Source organism: Leuciscus leuciscus (assembly GCF_965113295.1).
Source record: "Leuciscus leuciscus genome assembly, chromosome: 8".
Taxonomy (NCBI): Eukaryota; Metazoa; Chordata; class Actinopteri; order Cypriniformes; family Leuciscidae; genus Leuciscus; species Leuciscus leuciscus.
The window spans coordinates 27388427-27399946 of NC_138732.1; the positions used below are offsets into that span (position 1 = coordinate 27388427).

General features: G+C 41.8%; 1 long non-coding RNA gene across 1 annotated transcript; it reads right to left on the reverse strand.

Moving 5' to 3' along the window:
• Positions 1-720: 720 nt before the first annotated feature.
• Positions 721-3969, reverse strand: LOC309505123. Its single transcript, XR_014208299.1, has 2 exons — positions 2109-3969; positions 721-1363 (listed from the first exon to the last, which is right to left on the reverse strand). It is a non-coding gene; the product is annotated as an uncharacterized lncRNA (long non-coding RNA).
• Between the last annotated feature and the right edge of the window lie 7551 nt (positions 3970-11520).

Genomic DNA, 11520 nt, shown 5'->3' on the forward strand with positions numbered 1-11520 from the left:
TTAAACTATATGTTTTACTTCTGATATAAACATTTAAATTAAATATGCCATTCTCATTAATGGTGTTGTTAAACACTTTAACTACATGAAATAATTACTGAGAAGTTACAACATTTTTATATTCAAATTTTTGTTGTGGATGCAATGCTTTTGAACACTTCTCCTCTGGCATGCTGTGTTTTAATGTTTTAACTAATTGCTTATCATGATAATAGCAGATTGTCTGAGAAAATGGTTTCGTGCAAATAATGCACAACAAGGTCTATCTGTTTCCATTAAAAATATAAATCATTTAAAAATACTATTTGGCCAGTGGAAAAGATTGAGAAAAAAATTCTCTGAAATGTTTTTTACACTATTTGATTTATTCATTCAAAAACAAGGCAAGAATAGGCTACTAAATTATTTTTATTAATAAAATGAGAGCATATGAATAAAGCGGAGCGGTGTGACACTTAAATATAAGTTAAAAAACTTAAACATACGTTATATGTGTTATTTTATATACGTTTAACCCCTTACTAGTCAGCCCCAATTTTGGCAAGTGATGCATACCCAAAATAAAAAGGTTGCTGCTCAGAAGTCATTCTGAATTGACACATAACCAACATATATTTAGAAATCCAACCCTTGAGAGTTTACAATTCAAGACTCAAAATTAACCAGACTGTTATTAATATTGAGATATACAAGCTCAAACATAGAAACAAAAACAACAAATATTAAGAATATATTTATTAAATGAATAAAAAATGTATGTGAATTTAGGATTGCAACTTATAACCACAACTAAAACATGGGGATTTTTTAAAGACAATCATCCCGCACATCCTATTCTATAATAAAATCAGCTAATCGAATATTCGAAAATCGTGACTCATCCCTAATTAATATAGTATTATTGTGTAAGTGGATGACATGACAAGCAGCAAAAGGCAGTGCAATTTGTGTGTAAGTGGGGTCAAATGTTCATAGCAAATTTCTAAATAAACCAATGTAGCAGCATCATAGTGTAAACTACCAGTGTATCTGTGCAAGAGCCAATCAGCTGCCCTTAGGTTATTGGAGGGTGGGGGTGGAAGGAAGAGGCTCACTATGATTCCCCTATAGAAAGTTAAGAGGATGGATTTTTGGGAGATGAGCCTTCCTCAACTGTGGGAGGAAGTGCAGAGGTTTTTGGGCTTTCTTGGCCAGGTTCTGTTGGTGGTGTCGATAGATCAAGATGGGTCATCTGTGATGTGGATACTATAGCAACTCCGTGATCTTGACCTGCTCCATCATGGTGCTGTTGATGTGATGATTGTCAACGATCACCTCTGTAGTCATTTGGGTGTGGAGAGATATTATGTTGTCCTGTCCATGTCTGTGTGTTAGATAAACAACTGAATTTAATTCAGATAAATAAACACAGAAAGCGCACATTACTAAATAATTTTAAATCACACTTTTCATCTTGACATTTGTATTAAGATGCTAACCATCTTGAGCATGACAAGACTACTGCAGTTCTGACCACAAATAATTTTGTTAAATAGCTCAAAAACAGCCATCTTTAACTAAAATATTTTTCCACCATATCTGTTCTGTTATGTAGGTGAAGCCCAACCACTATCAATCGTGACAATCAACCATAATTGGCTAAAATAACTCCATGACTACCACTATAAAGTTGATTTGAAATAATTTCTTTGTTTTGGTTTGCACTCTTTTTAGCTGATAATTAGTCTAGCTTACTTGTAGCCTAGGTAGCTTGCTGTAACCAACCTGGACATACCCTCCCGTTTACCCCGTGATTCTCCCTTAGACTTATTTCCTGCTGTCTTCCCGTTTAAATATTTTTCCCGTAATTATCCCGTATTTGTATACTCTTTGCTTAGTTCATTGTGTATGTACCGAATGCTTATTTTGGATTAGCCTAAGCAACATACCGTTAGACCTCACGTTAGCTTTACTGCTCCACTACCAACATTCTTTCGTGGCTAACGTTACTGTTCTCATCAACGACAACGCATATATTCACGGCGAACTATAGCTTGCAGTCTTAAATACAACTTATATGAAAAGCGTTAAGATATAGGGGTGTATAATCATTGTAAAACAAATCTTACCTTGACGTTGTCTTGCCGAGACACACCGGTCTCTCCAGGTTGGGTTGTAGACTCATGGATTTGGCTTCAGACTGACGCGACGCCGGTTCAACGAATAACGTGATTGGCCAAATCAATTCAACAAGGTAACAACACAAGCGTTGATTGGATCTCACTCCGGCCAACGTTTGTGATCAGCAAGCGAAATTAAATCTATTTTTATACTTTAATGTGCAACAATTGGCGTTGGAAACAATCGGTAATCTTTTTGTGAATTATTCATACAGACAAATCAAAAAAATGAGCCACACAGCTGCTGGGTAACTGTCAAATCAAAAACTAAACGAGATAGACGGACTTGGCCCACTGCCTAGTAGTTAAATTCTTAAGCCTCACAAAGAATATAACAAATAAATAACAGAAATGTACACTCACTCCTTACCTAACCACAAACCAGGAGAAAAAGGGGATTACAAAATAAAGTGGCGCCCACCTCCCTACAGTTCCCAAGTAAAAAAAAAAAAAAAGTAAAAACAAACAATCAGGAGCATAACAGCTTAAATGGAAAAACAAATCACAAGGTGGCTTTATAATATTAGATTGTAGACAGGGGTGTCTCACAAGGAAGCAACAGACCCTTAGGCAACAGCATTCAACAATGAGTAGGTCCAGCACAGGTCCAGCACAGGTCCAGCACAGGTCCAAACAACTGGACCGGGCAGGACACAGACCATGTTCTGGAGAAAAGTTCTCCACGATTGAGAGTTCTGCTTGCTTTTATGCTGCTTCCCTGCTGGTTGGTAAGCAGGTGCAGCTGGGGACGCAATTAGCTACCTGCCAGAGAGAAAGAGTGGGAGGAGCCAAAGGAGAGGAGACACAAAACAAAAACAATGCAGCTCTCACAAACGATATACGTCTTTGGACGTAACAGACACTAGTATCTTTTGTCATTTTTACTAGTAACTATGCTTATTTTACTAGTCACACCTGCTTTTTTACTCGTCTTATGTTATGACTATATAACAAATCTTATAATAAGATATATAATAAAAAATCTTACTAGTAACATTTGGAATAAATACTAGTATCTAATAAATAGGTACTAGTATCTATTGAATAAGTACTAGCTTATTAATAAGTACTAGTATCTAATTAATAGGTACTAGTATCTAATGAATAAGTACTAGTATCTATTGAATAAGTTCTAGTAGCTAATGAATAAATACTAGTATCTATTTAATAGGTACTAGTATCTAATGACTTAGTACTAGTATTTATTGAATAAAAACATGTATCTAGTAATAGGAACTAGTATCTAAAAAATAAGTACTAGTACCTAATAATTAACTACTAGTATCTAATAAATACGTACTAGTCACAATTGGAATACATACTATACATATGAATAGTTGATATCTGAATGACAGATCCCCATAGAAGTTAATGCCAATTTTTTTTAAATTTGTTAGTAACAAATTATTTACTAGTCACTATCGAAATAAGTACTAGTATCTAATGAATAAGTACTAGTATCTATTTAATAGGTACTAGTATCTAATTAATAAGTACTAGTATCTAATAATAAATACTAGCAACTAATGAATAAGTACTAGTATCTAATGAATAAGTACTAGTACCAATTTAATAGGCACTAGAATCTAATGAATAAGGACTAGTGTCTTTTTAATAGGTACTAGTATCTAATAAATAAGAACTAGTATCTAATGAATAAGTAGGCCTACTAGTATCTTTAAAACGGTACTAGTACCTAAAGAATAAGCACTAGTAGCTAATGAATAAGTACTAGTACTTAATAGAATAGATAATAGTATCTAAAAAATAAGTACTAGTAGCATGAAAATAGATACTAGTAGGTATTAAAGGACAAGTTCGGTATTTTACACTTAAAGCCCTGTTTACAGATCGTATCTGATGAAATAGAACGGTTAAGATTAAAATTTGGACACATGCTGCTGTCCCGAGAATTTTAGGTTTATTTCGCTTTTGTGGACCTATTTTGCCAAACGCGTCACACCCGTGATTCTTCCGTTGAGTGCTTGAATAATAGACACTCCAGCCCAGTTGGTGGCGATAATGCACCTTTGCCAATTGCAAGCAAACCACGGGCATTTCATTGAATACACAGAAGAAGCAGAAGAAGAAGCGGCGGAGTAATACCGTAAAGGTCTCACATCACGTCCTATTAAGTCAATGGAGTTGGACAAAAACTACGATAAAACCTGTTGGAATGCATCTTTTTCAGCGATTTTTGAGGGAATATATCAGTGAACACCCCTGACCACTCGGTGAGTTTCACGTCTTTGTAAACTCTTAACTGCGTCTGCTAGTTAACTGGAGATGTTTTATTTATTTGTATTGGTACATTCGTGCCGCGAGATGTTTCAAAAGTGGTGAGGACAATATCGACCTTAGCAAAAAGGTCCCAGCCGCAAATTACGCTATATTAGTCTAAGCACCCGAGTGCAGTGAATCATACTGTAAGTTGGCAGATTTATCATGTGGAGGCTTCAACACCTCAAAAAGTATGGAAATAAAATAATGACAAATGTTTTTGAAACAAAAAAGCGTGTTGAATTGCACTACTTGAAAAAAATATGCATTGCATTAACCCTTGTATTTTTAGGGCTTGCATTTTTATGGGCTGAAATTCAACATGTTTGTATATTTAAGCTGTGAATATTTCAATTCAAAACATTTCACACACGTTTTCATAAAAAAAAAATCAATAATCCATATTCACCTATTCGATTTCACTTCCAAAATATTCATTCTGATTATAAAATACAACCTATAATATTCGACAGGCAATTTTCGGTCCATTTTATTTCGTTTTACAAATGCGCCATAAAAATACAATGCATTAAAATGCAAGCAGGGTTAATGCAATGTATTTTTTTTTCAAGTAGTGCAATTAACCAAGCTTTTTTGTTTCTAAGACATTTGTCAATATTTTACTTCCATAAAAAAAGGTTTAGCTACTTTTCATTAACCAACTTGATGACAAGTGAATCCCTAACTTTGCTAGTACAGACAGGAAAAGAAAGTGAAGAGAAATAAAAGGTTGTTGGAAAAAGTACTTTTTTCTGGAAATGTTGGCACTCGTACCAGTGTAGTAGCATGCCACATTTAAACTTTCTTGATCAAATGCTTGAACGATTTGTTTTTGGGCCCCAATAGAAATGCCTGCTCATGGCAGCTGTCTTCTAGCACTTTCCAAGAATACAAAGCCAGATTAAGTCATTTTATAGATTTTTTGCGTAACATTTTACAATAAGGTCTCATTTGTTAACATTAAGTTCAGCAGTTCAGCTTTTCACCTCTGAGCCAAGCATTTGTGTTGTTCCAATGCAATCATCTGTTCGAGTGATTTATTATGAGTCAGGAAGAAGTTCTGCTGGTGTGAAGGCGCTACAGCGGTGGTCACGATCTTCGAGAGCATTACCTGCTGTTTCAATGACAGCCTAAAAGAGCTTTCCTTGCATACTGCAGGCTGCACTAATTCCTGCAAGCTGTGCTGCGGCCGTTTCCCGTTTCCATGTGCGCTTCAGCACTTAAAGTGCTTATTTCCCTAAAAAGAACAAACACAGGTGTGACACGGCATCTTTTTTAAAGATGTTATTCCACCTGTGCATTTCTGTATGCAGTCGTTCTTATGTCCTTATCTGACGGCCACAATCGCTGGGTTGTTCAAGTTTTCACATGCTGTTTTTTTGCATTGGCATGCGGCAGAGGTTTCCCCCTCTGCTGTTGACCAGCTGCTGCATGTGTGTAAAAGCACAGCCGCGGGTCTGCTTGACACTTTTGGGAGGTCGAGGATCTCAGCGAGAATTTATCTGACAGACAAAATCCCTGTGGACCTCCCGCTCCTCAGCGTGGGTTGTCACGGCATGCTAAGCTTCCCACTGTGTTCTCATGCTGAATCTGAGCTTCGTGGCTGCATTCTGGGGACGCAGCGCAACACATAAATCGCTTTTCCCAGCCCCCTTGCCTTCTTCCCGGATGTGCGTGAAGAACTTTGACAGTATGGAAGCATATTGGTAAAAAAAAAAAAAAAAAAAGGAACACCAAAGATGCCAAAATTGGCTTCAAAAGTTTTTGCTCTCTTGAAATCCTCGATGGTGGGGCAGTCAGGGGGTTTGTGGGGATTCCCCAGGTGGAGTGTGCAGTTAGGGTGCATGCCCGCAATGCCCTGACACCTAGTGGTGGCACCCATCTGCAGCTCCCATCAAGTACCTGTGAGACAACAGCAGCTCGCTGATGGGGCTTATAGTGCTGCTGGTCAGGCCACCTCTGCCATGCATGTGATGGCGCAAGTCTACTAAGCCAAATCACTCATATGCACAAGGGTAGTTCTGAGCCAGGGTTGATGCAGGAACTGCGCATGATAACTGACCTTGATCAAGTCACAGCGCAGGCCCCCAGCCAGATGATATCCACCTTGGTGGTTGAGAAGTGTCCCCTGGCTAAACCTTGTAGGGGTGCGAGATCTCCACAAGGCACGCTTTCTCGATGCTCCCATTTCACAGGGTGACCTTTTCGGTGACGCTGTCGGGGAGTGTGCCCATAGGTTTCTCGGCAGTCCAAAAGCAGGCTAAGGAAATCAAGAGCCCGCCATCGTAAGCTGTCCCTCAGCCTGCTCGTCGCCAAGGGTGTCTGTTCCCCTGCGTTTTTGTTCCGCCGCTGACAGTTTCCTCTTTCTCTGGGTCCAAAGAGGGCGCGAGTAGCGGTGCGCAACGCTATGCCTTCCCACCCTCAACGCCCTCTTCTGCGCCAGCGGGCAGCAGCGTGCGCTTTGAGGACGCAATCAAGCTTTCTTATGCACCCCATGCCAATTCGTGGAACCAAGTAAGTATTGCAACGCACTCTCAGATCCCACTTCTGGCCACTATGCTATGAGTTGGGTCCCAGCGTTCCACCTCGCTGCCCCACAGGGTGATGTAACGGCAATCAGAATTGGAATAGTTACACAGGTGCTTCAGACGCAATCACGCTGAGGCATTCCCCATAGGCATAGGTAAAATGCACTCAGGAGTAACCGGGCGTTTGGATGGATAAAAAATACAAGATAAAGAGTCGGGTTTGATATTCTTGGAACCCGGGCGGTACGAGAGAACAAAATCAAAACGTCTGAAAAAAAGTGCCCACCGAGCCTGCCTGGAGTTGAGTCTTTTAGCAGATCTAATATATTCAAGGTTCTTATGATCGGTCCAAACGATAAAAGGTACCCCGACCCCTCTAACCAATGACGCCACTCCTCCAACGCTAACTTGACCGCCAACAACTCTCTGTTACCAATGTCATAGTTACGTTCGGCAGGCGACAAGCGATGGGACAAAAACGCGCAGGGATGCATCTTGTCATCTGAGGAAGCGCGTTGAGAAAGAACGTCGCCTACCCCCACCTCTGACGCGTCGACCTCCACCACGAACTGACGTGTGGGATCAGGGGTGACTAGAATGGGAGCCGAAACAAAACGACTTTTGAGGTTGGCGAATACTGCCTCCGCAGTATCCGACCACCTGAACGTCGTTCTGGGGGAGGTCAAGGCAGTCAGAGGTGCGGCTAGTTGGCTGTAGTTATGAATGAATCGCCGATAGAAATTGGCGAACCCCAGAAACCGCTGTAGGGCCTTACGGGAATCTGGACTTGGCCAATCCATCACTGCCTTAACTTTGTCTTTCCATCCTAAGAAAGAAACAGACTGTGCATGAAGAAACGCATTTCTCCGCCTTGACAAAAAGCCCATTTTCTAGCAACCTCTGAAGCACTCGTCTGACGTGTTGAACTTGTTCCAGGAGAGACGAAGAAAAAATCAATACGTCATCCAGGTAAACATATATGAACTGATCTACCATGTCTCTCAACACATCATTGACGAGTGCCTGGAAAACCGCTGGGGAGTTGGAAAGCCGAAAGGCATGACCAAGTATTCAAAGTGCCCCCTAGGGGTATTAAACACGTTTTTTTTCATTCATCCCCCTTCCTGATGCGAACCAAATGATAAGCGTTACGTAAGTCCAATTTTGTGAAAATGGATGCTCCCTGCAACCTCTTGAAAGCTGAAGACATCAACGGCAAAGGATAAGTATTCTTTACCGTGATGTTATTCAACTCTCTGTAATCAATACAAGGTCGCAGAGAACCATCCTTCTTTCCAACAAAAAAGAAGCCCGCCCCCGCAGGAGAAGAGGAAGGCTGAATGAACCCAGATTCTAGAGAATCAGAAATATATTTCTCCATGGCCTCCCTCTCAGGAACAGAAAGAGAGTAAAGTGTGCCTTTGGACGGAGACTTACCTGGCAGTAAATCTATAGCACAATCATAGGGACGATGCGGAGGAAGAGAAGCAGCACGGGACTTACTGAACACCTCCTTCAGGTCGAGGTACTCTGTGGGCACGTTAGACAAATCCGCTGCCTCCTTCTGAAACACAGAACCAGACACAGACGAACAGGCAGACATCAAACGTGACTCATGACAGTGGTTATTCCATGTGAAAATGGAATTATTGCGCCAGTCGACTCGAGGGTTGTGTTGAATGAGCCAAGGGTGTCCCAGAACCACCGGTGCTAACGGTGAGTCCATGAGGAGGAATAATATGATTTCAGTGTGATTGCCAGATGTGATGATTGTTATGGGTTCAGTAGAGTGAGAAATCCTGGGAAGTTCTTGTCCATTGAGTGCGTTGACAGATATCTGGTGCTTGAGAGAGGTGATGGGAATCTGGAGTTTGAGTGCGAGTTTGAAGTCCATAAAATTACCCTCTGCCCCCGAATCCAGTAGTGCTTGAGTGTTGTGCGTGGATGTTGCCCATCTCAGTCTTACCGGAGGGAGGGTTGATGATGGTGATGAGGTCTTCTCGGCGGAGATCCCACCCGATAGTAGCCTCATACTTACTACCGGGCTTGCTCTTTTACCGGGCAAGAATAGAGAAAGTGGCCAGCCCTACCACAGTACAGGCAGAGTCCTTGGGATCTCCGCCTTTCCCTCTCCTCCCGGGAAAGCCAAGCTCTCCCTACCTGCATGGGCTCGTGGTCGAAAACTGGGCTGACTGTGTTCCCGCCGTTGGTATGTGGGTCCTCTGTGCCGTACTGGGGTCGACTCGGACCTGCACGTTGAGTCACACGATTTAGACGGGCATCGACCCTTAACGCAAGCTCCACCAGGCCATTAAGCGTTCTGGGAAGGTCCAAAATGTAAATCTCCTTTTGAACGCGGTCAGCCAACCCATGCAGGAACATGTCCCACTGCGCCTCCTCGTTCCAATGGCACTCTGCAGCCAGGGTGCGGAACTGGATCGAGTAATCCTACACCGAGCCATCACCTTGGCGTAGATCTGCGAGTAATCTGGCCGCCTCCTTACCCGCCACCGCTCGATCGAAAACTCTTCTCATCTCCGTGAAGAGTGCCTGGAACGAGGCGCAACAGACATCTTGATTCTTCACACCGCCGTTCCCCAGAGAGCCGCCTTCCCCGACAGTAGAGTCAATACAAACGCCACTTTAGACTGTTCACTGTTAAAGGTCCGTGGCTGCAATGCGAAGTGCATGGAACATCTTGTGAGAAAAGCTCTACAGTATTCAGGCTCACCTGAATAGCCCTCAGGCGTGGGCAGACGAGGCTCAGGTTGATTTTCCTGAACGGGCGGTGCGGGCGGCGCAGTGGGAGCTCGTAGAAGTTGTAACTGTTGGGTGAGCTCGGACACCTGCGTCACGAGTGCTTGAACCACGCGACCTGTATTCACGATCTCCTCTCCTTGTTGATCCATTCTTGTGATGCTGTGTGTGATAAAGTCACTCAAACTGGCCGCACTTTCTGTATCCATGTTTGGTCAGATCGTTCTGTTATGAAACAGAGACGGATACAAATGCAAGTAAAAGGCGTTTACTGAAGTTGGTCAGATAAGCACACAGGTCTGGGAACAAACACTCAGATGGAGAGGTGACGCAGGGACTTCGATGGGCAACCCGGAGATAGTGTGCGGTGAACGATGTGCTCAGGAACCAGGAACAATAAACAATCCAGACAGAGTGAAGAACAACGATGAGGATCCACAAAGACAGGTAATCCACACGAGGAGACGAGAGAGAGCCACACAGGAACAGGACACGACACCGGGGAAGCCACAACGATCTGACAAAATGAGATGAGGATTACTGAGCATATAAAGGGAACAGGGATTGATTACAGCTGGCGCAGATAATCAATACGGGATTGGGTAATCACGCCCACACAGACACATACACACACAAACACCTCAGTTGTTGGTAGAAGTATTTACTCAGATGCAAACCCACCCTTAGAGATCAGCTTGCCAAAGAACAGATCAGGTTCCATTTTAATCCTCCCAGCGCACCTCACTTTGGTGAGTCCTAGGAAAGAGAAGTGAGAGGTGAATGAAATCAGCCCCTACGGATGACACTGGTCCTCAGATTATCACCGAATAGGTATGGAGAAACATCTTAGTCGAGGTTGATGGTCTCTTAAATTCAAAACCCTTGGGGTTATGTCTCTAGTGATGTGGCAGATCCAGATCCAGATCCCATGATTCTGAATTCCTTGCATATTGGGCGGCCTGACTCCTCCCTACCTCAGATGGTCTATCCCAATGGTCTATCCCTAACTGATCTACTCAGTTAGAAGAGGTGGAGACACAGACAGATTCTCAGTGATTACTTATGGAAGCATTTCATGCAGGACTTCCTACCGACCTTACAGGCATTACATTACAGTTGGAACTGTAGTTCTTATCACTGATGAGCAATTGCAGAGAGTCCTCTGAGGAGTGGGCACTGTTTCTTTGTCTACCAGATTTGGGGGTGGCCCAAAGCCCATGTTCATTTTGTTTTCTTTTAATATAAGGTCTGTACAGTTATTAGGTTGGTCATTGATTTGACTTGAGGAGGTGTGGTCTAATCAGCGATTGTGATTAGAGTGAAGTAGAGTGAAGTAACAAAACGAATTAAACAACACTGAGGGGGTAATTTATTTCAAGATTTGATCAATATCTATTTTAAAACAAAATGTATGCAGGGTTGAGGAGTAAATAGTTACGTGAAATGAAATTTCTGTTATTAAATTACAAAATTAATGTAATTGTATTTAGTTGTATTACTGAGGTAAAATGTTTAATTCAATTAGTTACTAATCGACTTAAAACGAAATTGCTTTGCATTGATAAAGTTATCCAAATAAAGTAATCCAAACCACATCTATAATGGGTAACTAATAACAGTAAGCAATAACATTTCCAAAGTAAACTTCCTAACACTGAATGCATGCGAGACTCAACGCATTCTTTCTGTTGTGTGACTGTGCGGAATTTCTTTGAATTGCCATGAATTTAATTCCACTTCCTGTCATTCCAATTCCAATTCAATTCAACGTCCTGTGGGGCGGAGTAAATTCAATT